Genomic DNA, 10,676 nt, shown 5'->3' with positions numbered 1-10,676 from the left:
GTTGAATGGATTTTTGTTATGCAGGCGTAAGTTCCGTGGACTTAATCTTGAAACAATGACATTTCCAGTAACACCATACAAGGAACTACTACTTGAGAATATACAAGTTTCTTTTTGCCCTTTTGGCGCATTCCTCGCCGACTGCTTATCGCATGGAACTTTAACCACAATTATGCTTCTGAAGCCTTTTCACAAGTTAACGTTATCCATTGGGCTGAGTTTCCAAAGCAGGCTTAAAACTTCAAATTTCTGAAAACACGCCATCGGAAACAGTATGTGAGAGTTTACGCACCGCGACTGCAACTGCATCAAAATATTTGCCGAGATCCAGCGATCAAAACAAGCCCACAGTATTCTGGTAAATAAGCTCGTTGGAATAAATCCGTTCGCTGCGCCAACAACACTGAAACCCGCCGGCAAACAAACTTCAGTCAGTGTGGGAACCTTTGAAGGTCGTATCGGAAACTTTTACGCCTCAGAGCATCGAAGTGTAGAGCTTCTCATTTCCGCAGCGACTAGCATAAAAGGGTAACAACCTTAATCTCAACACCGGTATAATCTTAACTCTGTAATAAAAAACCTAACAAAAAACCTTTTAGCTAATACCTTAAGTCAAAGATATAGAAAAAATGTTAGACTTATCGACAAATCGTAAATTTTGCGCTGCTATCTCTTGTCAGGTGGGGGATTAATTTGGCATAAATACAGTTAGGTGTTCCCCTTAAAAGTGACAACAACAGCCATTAATTTTCTTTAAGAGGCAGAACTTTTTGATGTAACATTTACATCAAAGTTTAACCGACCGTAGCCGCGTAAATCTGTTTATAGAAACGAAACTTGGAACATCAGCTTGGAATCATTTTGGAATGATGTCATGAGCATCCGCATGACGAGTTATATAGTTATTTACCAAAAAAATTTCCTTGCAAAGTATTTGGATCGCCCTTCAGCGAAATCGGCGCCTCAGGTACGTGATCTCATAAACACGACCTTCCAACAGGGTTTTGCTACGTGACTGGGCGATCAAGATCACAGTAAGCCAATTCGGGATATTAAGTCTAGGCATTGCATCCATTTCAAAAGCTATAAATAACACCTTTCACTTGTTAAATGCTAGTCCTGTTCGAAGTGTTTCCCCGTTGCACAAACGGTGAGAAACTTCTTTGTTAACGGATAAACGCACGTAGTGTCAAGCAAACAGAGGCAGAAGGACTAAACAAAGTAGGAAAGTTACAACGTCGCAGAACGACTGCGTCAAACATTGACGACTTTTTAAAGCAAGCCATTCGGAGATATCAACCCGGCATACTGTCGGAATTATACCGACTTTATTAAGCGTCAGCGCATCACGATAAATCAACAACCCGAGCGCAAAACATTGTTCCAGCACAGTAGGAAGTGAGAGTGATAAATGCGCAAACTCGTGCGGCTCCTTAATCGAGCCCATGGCAGAGCGAGACCACCACTAATCAAAAACTGAACCCGTTTACATGTGATAAATTTCTTGTTCGCTGCTCTGGAGGTGGTTAATTGCTGAAATATCAACCCACGCGACCTCGACAAAAATGCGGCATTCATTGAGATGATCTTTTTGCCCAGTCAGATATCTGCCATCCAGACGAGTAATAATAAACAAACAGGAAATATGACATTTTTCAGTGTGATGGTTTGCGTAGTTTGACAAGCTAGTAAATGATTCCTTATGGTAAATAAAACGCAAAGTATTCAGCTTCAACTTTGCCAAGCAAAGAACTGGTAAGACAATTTAAGAAAAAAAAAACAGCGCCCAATACTCAGTCTAATTTATATTGCTGTCACATTGCAACTTTATATAACATGTTTATTGCTAAACTGTTTTTGGCATGAAATCCGCAGCTTTCCAAACAAGCAACTCGCGAATGCAAAAAGCAGTTGAAACGCATTTTAATATTTTAAATGTTACGTCATAAAGTGCTTTGCAATTAAACGCACAAACAGCAGATTAAAGACTTCCGGCAATTGCAAACTGAATTCAAAGACGGTGGGAAGCGAAACTTACATTAACGCCGCCATAATAACCTGAGTCGCAATTGATTACCGCAGCTTCGAGACTAAATTATAAACTGAATGCGACAACAGGCCGGATTAGAAGTTGATTTTAATCCATAAACAATGACGTAATGCAAAACACACTTCCGGTGAAACACATACAAAACAATAGACATAATGCTCCTAAACCACAAAAAATAATAAAAATTTGAGCACTGGCTAAGCCATTAATAAAAACGTGATATGTGTCAGTAAACACGATGTCAATTTGTCGCTAACGACGTGATATACCAAGGCGTGAAATAGAACCAGCAACAATCTAGAAACATCAACAGTTGAGTATAAAAGTAAAAAGCCCTAAAACAATTTTTGGCAACTTTTAGATGATTATCGCGTTTTCAAATTACGCATGCAAATGATTTAAGAGTATGTTGTATAGACTTATAGATGAGGAATTAAATTTCAGTAACACAGCCCGCATCTTATCTGCTTCGGTTTCGCACTAAAAACGAATTCAACTTCAAGTTTTATCTCTCGCGGGAACGAGGCAATACTCTCCCACACCGCACAGCACGGATCATGTTCTACAGTCACAAATAGCTAATTGCGTTCTTCACTTAACTGTCGCAATCGCCTTCTCCTTGCTCAATATAAACGTCCAATGCCATAACCATTCTCTCGGGGCCAAAACAAATACACTTGTCTGTAATCACACTCACACATAGTTAGAAAAGAACCATCTTGAGCTCTCTGCATGAGCAACTGAGCATGGAATTATGACCTCGGCAATAATTTTTGTATGCGACAAGACAGTGATGTTTAATTCGCTTTAGAACGAAGTTTTACCTTGTTTAAGCCTTAACCGCATTAACGCATGCAATATAATCACATACGAACGTAGACATTAGAAAAGAAAAAAAATAGTGCAATAAAAACTCGTTCAAGAGTAAACCGATGCGTAGCCTTTAATAGTTACCTCTGTGAAGTACTGTTTGTATTATCAAATGTCAGGTAGCCCTTCCTCTACATTTGAGCTACAATTGGGTAGTTCGAAATTGTCGGGAATTTTCACCATTTGTTGCATTCATTGTATCAAAAACATCGGCAAACCACATTTTAGCGCCGTCGTTAAATGTTACTGTGTGATAACACGTTTCAGTTGATTGTACGCCAACAGCAAACGATTGCGGAATTTCCCGCAATTCCAAGCGTTGGGCCGTACAAATTCTAATTGAGCCCAGTTAAGTGGCGGTTTAACCAGAAAGAAATTTTCATATACGAAAATATTTTCAAGGCCAAATCTACGCTACCGTTGTAGGAAACCGGACAATTTAGTTGACGAAATATGTTTCCCGTCTGTTGCGGTACTTCAGGAAATGCTTCAACGGAAAATACACACACCCGCTATTTCCGTGTGCTCTTGAAAAAATTCAAGTATATCCCTTATAATGGGAAGAAAGCTATCTCTTCTTTAATCGCATACTTTTACCACACACGTAAAGCAAATGATTTACCACTACAGTTGAAAATATTATCCAAGCCGTGACATAGGATATCGAAGCGTGACCCTAATAGAGCGTTACAGTAGTCAGTCGATAACCTTTGCGCTGACCAGAGTAGCTAATTGCTTACTCTTCACCGGTCATTTTAGAGTTGCATTCCAGTCGCACGGCAGTAATCACATACGCGTGAGCTATTAGGTTCACTAAAACAAATTAAAAACTGGCGAGTGCGATGAAATAACAATTTGGGCTGATTTCGAGGCTCGAAACTGCTCTTTTATTTCTCATTTATAACATGAAAAATTGCCTGCTTTGTAGTCAAGTTCTCACTTACCTTGCCACTTAAAGCAAACAGTCGCTAATCGCGTCGCCTTATCGCAAAGTGCCATCGTTCTTGTGTTCGTTTAGCCAGAAAGATTTTATCAGCAGAAAGCAATAATACAAGGCACTGTATCAACGCGCAACGCAGCCCGATGTGTCAGGACGGTCTTGACGAACAGTGCTGACATCGAGCAAAATTAATCCGGCTTTTCTCAACACAGCAAAAGGGTTCAAACATCTAAAAACTGTTGTAACATAGTCTTCTATCATATATAGTGGTGGTCAAAGCAACCGACAAAGTAGATTCAACAAGAAGCTGCACCGAGTGCGTGCGCTCAAGCACAACCCAAGAACTGGCGTAAACAAAGTTCGGCGCGCCAGAGTGGTTTGGGAACAACTACCAAACTTCTAGTACATAAGCCAGGTATTTCGGAAATGGAGTTAACAACTTCACGTTGATGCCACGGACATTCTTTAAGAAATATTCAATAAGGTTGATGGTGACAAGCCTAGCGAATCAAAATGGGGTTAATAGTAGGTGAGTTTCACATCCAAAGTAAGAAGCCTTATTAAATGTGGTTTTGGCGCTACTAGAGCGTTTAGCCGCTGCCGAAAACGATGTCAGAAGATACCAAGGACTCGGCTGTCATCGCTGGTCGTTCAAAACCGACGATCTTATTCGTAACAAAAGCCCACTTTTATTTAGTTAACCTCGGCCACTTGAACTGAACTCTGCAAACTCTGTAAGTAAACCGAACGTTATGACGAGCTTCCAACGTGACGAAAGAAAGGGGATATTGTGTAAAGTAAATTAAATGTCGTCTGCCTACTGATAGTCCGGATGCTAAATGTAACTCGTATTTAAGACAGTTTAATAATTTAATGAGTGGTTTTCTAGGAATACTTTTAAATTTCTAACCGTAGACTGGTTCCAAGCGTACCGGCAAAAGATTTCAAAGTTAATTTCGTGGACGAAATTTTAATTGAAGGCATTCATGCAACAGGCTGTTGCTGTGACGTAGAAGTCAGAGCGAACACGAACAACTTATGAAATATTAATGGAAATATCGGTCGTGGATTTGAAAATGCTCACAAACAGTTCTTAGGACTAGAGCTCCTTGAACTGCTGACAATAAATAAGCTTTGCACTTCAAACTTTACGAAGCCGATGCCTTTTAACATAAGAAAACCACCTAAACCTTCGATGAGCTCGCCTTGTTCAGCAAAATAGATTCTTCAAGTTCATATGTTTATCTTTATGGTAGATCGAGAGAGGGAAACGTCAACTTACATAATGATCCGTGAAATATAATCTCTTCATTATAAGAAACAACTCAAATAAAAACGGATAACATTGTCAGAAAAATTCCTGCAAAAGTTCTTCTGCTTGTGGTTCACATTTTAGTGCAGAAGATTATCGTTTTTGTCCCAGAATTCGATGAACAAACGCAGCATTCTTTTGGGGTGGCCATATTTGGTTGTTGATCATGACGCCCTACCCTGACGTAAACACAACCTGACACTGATAAACATTTGAAAGAGGCGGACATGGAAAGGATAAAAAAAGCCTCAACCACCGTATGACTTAGAGGCCAAAATTAGCGTTTCTCATGCTTGAAACGCACGTTGCTTGCCAAGAAAAATTTTGTTTTCGAGATGTGGGTACTTCATGAAGCAAAACAACGATCAAAACCGCGCCCGCAACTGATAAGAAAGTTTCAGGTGAAAGCAAAGAATTTGCGCTTTTTCTTCCGAAATGACTACTACCAGCGAAACACAGGGTGCCATTGTGAGGTCTGGTAAAACCAACACGCTGACATTTCCCGAAATGGAAGGAGGTTATTTTACGATACAGTACTGTATTAAGTTTCTAGCTACAGCGCAAGAAAAACTCGCGTTCGAGCCAGCGAAATAATCCGTTTTTCTCCCTCGCAAACGTCCAGACAGCAGTAAACAACTTGGTTCAAACCGACATCTGCAACGGCTATATGATTAGCTGGCACAAGCGGGCGATTGTACACTATAAACGGTTTACAACTTCGGCGATAAACCAAGACAACCGAAAACCACCTACCTATTCATCAAACAAGGCATAAAAGTTATGATAACGCAAACAGTTTGACAACCCGTAATCACCTAGTAATACGTTTCAATTCGTTCAGTTAATAAGCAATCACGTCCGGTTTCTTGAACCACCATGGCGCACAGATAAGGAATTTCCGCTCGTTTAGGGCAACAGAGATAATAAATACCAGTACATAGGGGCGAGGTTATATTTGACGTTGAGAATAAACGGAACGCGGAGTCGAACGATAGAGCAGGAATTCAAAAACAAAAATACAGGAAGCTACGGTCAAATTCTCTTCAAACATTTGAACATCTCCACGGAGGCGTTAATGGGCAAAGTTGGGGGTACTGATCTCTCTATTTATGCCAAATAATGATGAAATACGGGTGCCAATATCGTGGATCTTAGAAGTCTGAACGATTATTTACGTGAGTGTACTTACAGCTCGCAAATAAATAATTAAATACGATTAGCATGTCATTCGAGTTTTCACAGCTATCACTCTTTCATCTGTACACCTTACTCATAAATACGTAAATCGATCAACAGTTTTCTAACTTCAAGCTCTCATGAACGTTGCCGTTCGCTGCTGTTTACAAAATAACTTAATTTAAACAGCCCAACAACCTCACCCACAGAGCCATGCTTACACAGCGAATGATGCATTGCGCGATGAAGAACGCTGTAATAAATCCAGTCGTTGACAAAGAGATGGAAAATTTTTCGAAAAAATGTCTCTTTGTTTAGACTTTAGACGAAGATAACAGCGACACAAGTTGTCGTGATTCTTTTTGTGGTCAAAGCAACAGGGCAATTACATGTTCGCCGCACAAACAGCAAGTAACTGTGAAAGATAATCTTAAAATGTGCCCAGCTGTAAATAAGTTACTCAGGCAAATATACACTCACACTATCATTGTTTTTGGTAAAAAGCTATGAAACAATAGAGTCTTTTTCCTAAGAAACTAAAGACCTCAAGCATCAGGTCAGCTAAAATTTTAGAAACTTTTCACGTTTAACACCTACTTGTTTGCTTCGGTATAAAATTTGCCAGGCAACATACATTTGGTCTTGTTCAAAATTTTACAATAAGATTCATCCTTGTCATTCTCTTCAACGAAAACGACCAAATACTACTCCGGAAAGTTCGGGATAAAGAGCGTTGTTTTCACATGTAAAAAACGTTTACTATAACGCCTGTGCCAAAATTTAAGAAACTAAAGACTGGGTAATGGGTTACTAAAGTTCTAGTCCAAACCAAAGTTACTTGATAACAAATTATTATATGCGATACAAGTGTTTTGAGCTAAGATGAACGCCTTTATCACATACATAGTGTGCACGTGTCTTCTAGCCGCAATAAAAGTCTATAAAGAACACGAAACCTTTCACTGGGTGGATTCGCAAGAGACCGTAATGCGAAATGTCAGCTGCAAAGATTAATTTATTGTAGTGTAATGCAGGTAGGAATATTTGACAGGCAAAGAACCGTATGATGCGAGTCCGTTATAACAATAATCTTGGTTGTTTATGGCAAAATCTGACTACACTGCTTCTTCTACGATTTCGATTACTAGCAGGTAATTAATAGGACCAAATCCATTGAAATTTAGACCAAATTGTTTTAGATTTGAACCTATTCCAGCAACGCATTTGTTAAATTTCACTATGATCTTCAGGATAGCGAAATTATTTTTCATCATTAATTTCGCATTGCAGAAGTGAAGAAATTTTTGCGGCATATTAGTCAATCAAAAAGCGGACTAAGTCGCGCGAAACGACAGACAAACAAGTTTTTAATTTTCAAAACAACAATGTTTTCGTCGTTGCTAGGAAGCTGAAGCTCATCAAGACGTCGTGGTAAAAACCACATCCGCGAGTAGACTGGACCGTTTTTCACCGCTAAACGCTGGACAACTCGTTAACAACTTCAAATGAAAGAAAGCAGAGATGGCGAACATGGCGCAAAACATTGGATTTATGTCAGCGTAAGGTTGAAACGCCGCAAACGGTCTTGCAAACACTTTGATCAAAGCGATGCGATTTTAAACCTCCGAGACAAATACACTGAAAAACATCACGTAGATTAAGGCACGGTTCGCTGCAATAAAGCGTCCATGAATGAACTTTTACAGCCGTAAAAGGGTATTTCAACAGAAACAGGGCTTGAACCAATAAAAACCCGGTCTCATAAAAAATCCAATAACTCGAAAGGGCAGACGAAACGTTGACAACAGCCAAAATTTCAGACAGAGCGTCTGCGTATCCACGAAACTTGTCAAAACTCTCTCTAATCTGACAATTCGCCAGCGCCAATACGCAACAAAGACGGTCGTAAAACAATGTATTATTAATGAAAGGGGAACTGCAAGTTTCTCTCATCGATTTCATCAAGCACTGCGGTTCCACGTGGAAACTGCGTCAAAGTTAAATGCTTATTCAAAATTATCTAACCGTCACTAGATTTCAAAGCCGCTTGCCAGAAAAAGGAACTCATCTGAAGAAACCGATTTAATGAATTGGATGCGCTGTTTACGGCCTCTGACTAACGACAGATTTTTGCTACTAAAAAGCAGGAAATCCACTCAGTATCGTAAATCGATATTGGTGACCTCGATACAAACACATGGCCATGAAATCAGATCTAATCTGTGGTGTCATTGTAGATTAGGTGTGGTTTGATTACGCAGTACCATTCCACCGACAGATATTGAACACAAAATTCAGTAATGCCGTGAGTGACTTTGTACCGAATTGCTTTGTTGCCTGCTAGCAACAGCCAAACATGTTTGAGAAATGTTTCATTTGGTTAAATTATTGTGCACACGTGATATCCGTTACGTCAAGGATTCCAAACTGGTCTAGAGCGATAACGTAATGTCTGCTAACATTACGGTCTCGTGCGCAACCGACGGGAAGTAAGAAATTCCAAACCGGGGTGACTCATCCCAGTAACTTGATGACTGAGACTTGGGAAAAAGTGATTCTTCGATGATTTCGGCAAATGATTCGGCTTCAAAGCAGCAACACCAACCTTCAACAGTCCTTGAGCTTCAGTCGGAGTTCAGTTGAGCGGTTTGGGCTCCAAACGTAGTTGAAATAAACTCCATTCAAATTAAATCAAGCGTACACATGCTCAAAAGTACAACTTAAACAATGGCCAGAACGAAATATTGTCGAAATGCTTAATCCCTGGCGGCATATCCCTCCAAGCAAGCTTCTATTTCAGCTCAAGTTTGCAGACAACTAATCATGCCATAAGTTCTCGAGTTACGCGCAACTTCTGTAACAAAACACTCCAAAAATCGAGAACCCAGAGAAGGGTAAGTATATGACAGCTTTCTGAGTATCACAACGTGATACGGGGAGAATCCCGTAGAGTAAGTCCGTGCAGAGACTAAGCAAAACAAAGACAACACGGGTTTGTCTGTTTACTACATGGTGTTGCTTGGCTCAGAAAACAACTCGTAGATAGAGTAAGCAAGGAGGGAATCCACAACATAGCAAAACAAAAGGCCACCATAATAGTTCTGTCGTAACAGCATAATGTTTTTAATGTTTGCGAATTAAGCGGGAACTTTTGAATAAACCAAAAACATGTTTTTTCCAAACAATGTATACCATTTTAATGTGAGACAAAGTACCGAATTAGGATGTCTAGTGGTTAAAATGCCAGCATGCACGTCATTTAACACAAGTAAACCGCCGACGTGGATATATATACAAATACGGCAAGAGAGAAAAAGCTGTTAAATAGCTCTGATGGAGTTACTGGAGTATCGAATGGGTGCGCCGATTGCTGCTGTCGAATCACGTTTTAATTAATGACACTCGGAAGCTTTAATACGGATAAACGGGGCGGCAGAATGCTTGTTGTTTAACCTTGCCACCAATCTTTAAAGGTCAACAACCAAGTTTAGAAATGGAAACCGTATGATTGAGAACGGGCCTAACCTAACCATGATTCTCGCGTTTCATTACCATTTAGCCTAACAGACACTTGTTGTGAAAATCGCTGCCAAGCATTGCTATCAACGTCTTTTCAATAGATTGTGTGGGCGATGTGTTCAAAATAGCCTAATATTGTCTTAATCAGAAGCGATTAGGTTTTCAATCGAGAGCGATTACGATTACGACTACAATTACTGCAATTACGACTACATCCGCTTGAAAGCGAACGTAATAACGTAATTTTTAAGGGAGTTCAGAAAGTTATTCATTAAAAGAATGACGAAAGCGTGAATGCAATGAACATTACACACGTAACAACAATCATAAAAAGCGGATACCGGGAAAAAGGGTGCAGTGATCAAAAGTATGTGATCAAACACACGTGATAAAACACAACCAAGCACGAAATTAACTAAACTCATCTCGTAAACAAGTACCGAAACTTCAACAAAATGCGCTTTTCATGCGAAAAACCGCAAACAAATTACATGTCAGTATCAGGTTTCTGTAAAAAAATTCTATAGTGTTAGAACCATTGCCAGATTTAAACGTTATCATTGTAGAAAATATGCAACAAACAGCCCAAATCTTTTTCATTGCGTCGAGGTGTTTAAAACAAAAGAACAAACTAACATTTAGGCTGTGTTGTAAAGTATCAAGCCAAGGACTCCACCGGAGTCATATTGAAAAATTCATCACTTGAAAAAGAACTTCTTCAGGACATAACTCGTCTTGGTGTGATTCACAAAGCGTCATGCAAAGACCACTCTAGAACAAATTTGCTTATTCATATGAATTCTATAGTT

This window comes from Clavelina lepadiformis, chromosome 2, assembly GCF_947623445.1.
Source record: "Clavelina lepadiformis chromosome 2, kaClaLepa1.1, whole genome shotgun sequence".
NCBI classification, from domain to species: Eukaryota; Metazoa; Chordata; class Ascidiacea; order Aplousobranchia; family Clavelinidae; genus Clavelina; species Clavelina lepadiformis.
Note: the sequence above shows the minus strand (reverse complement) of the source record.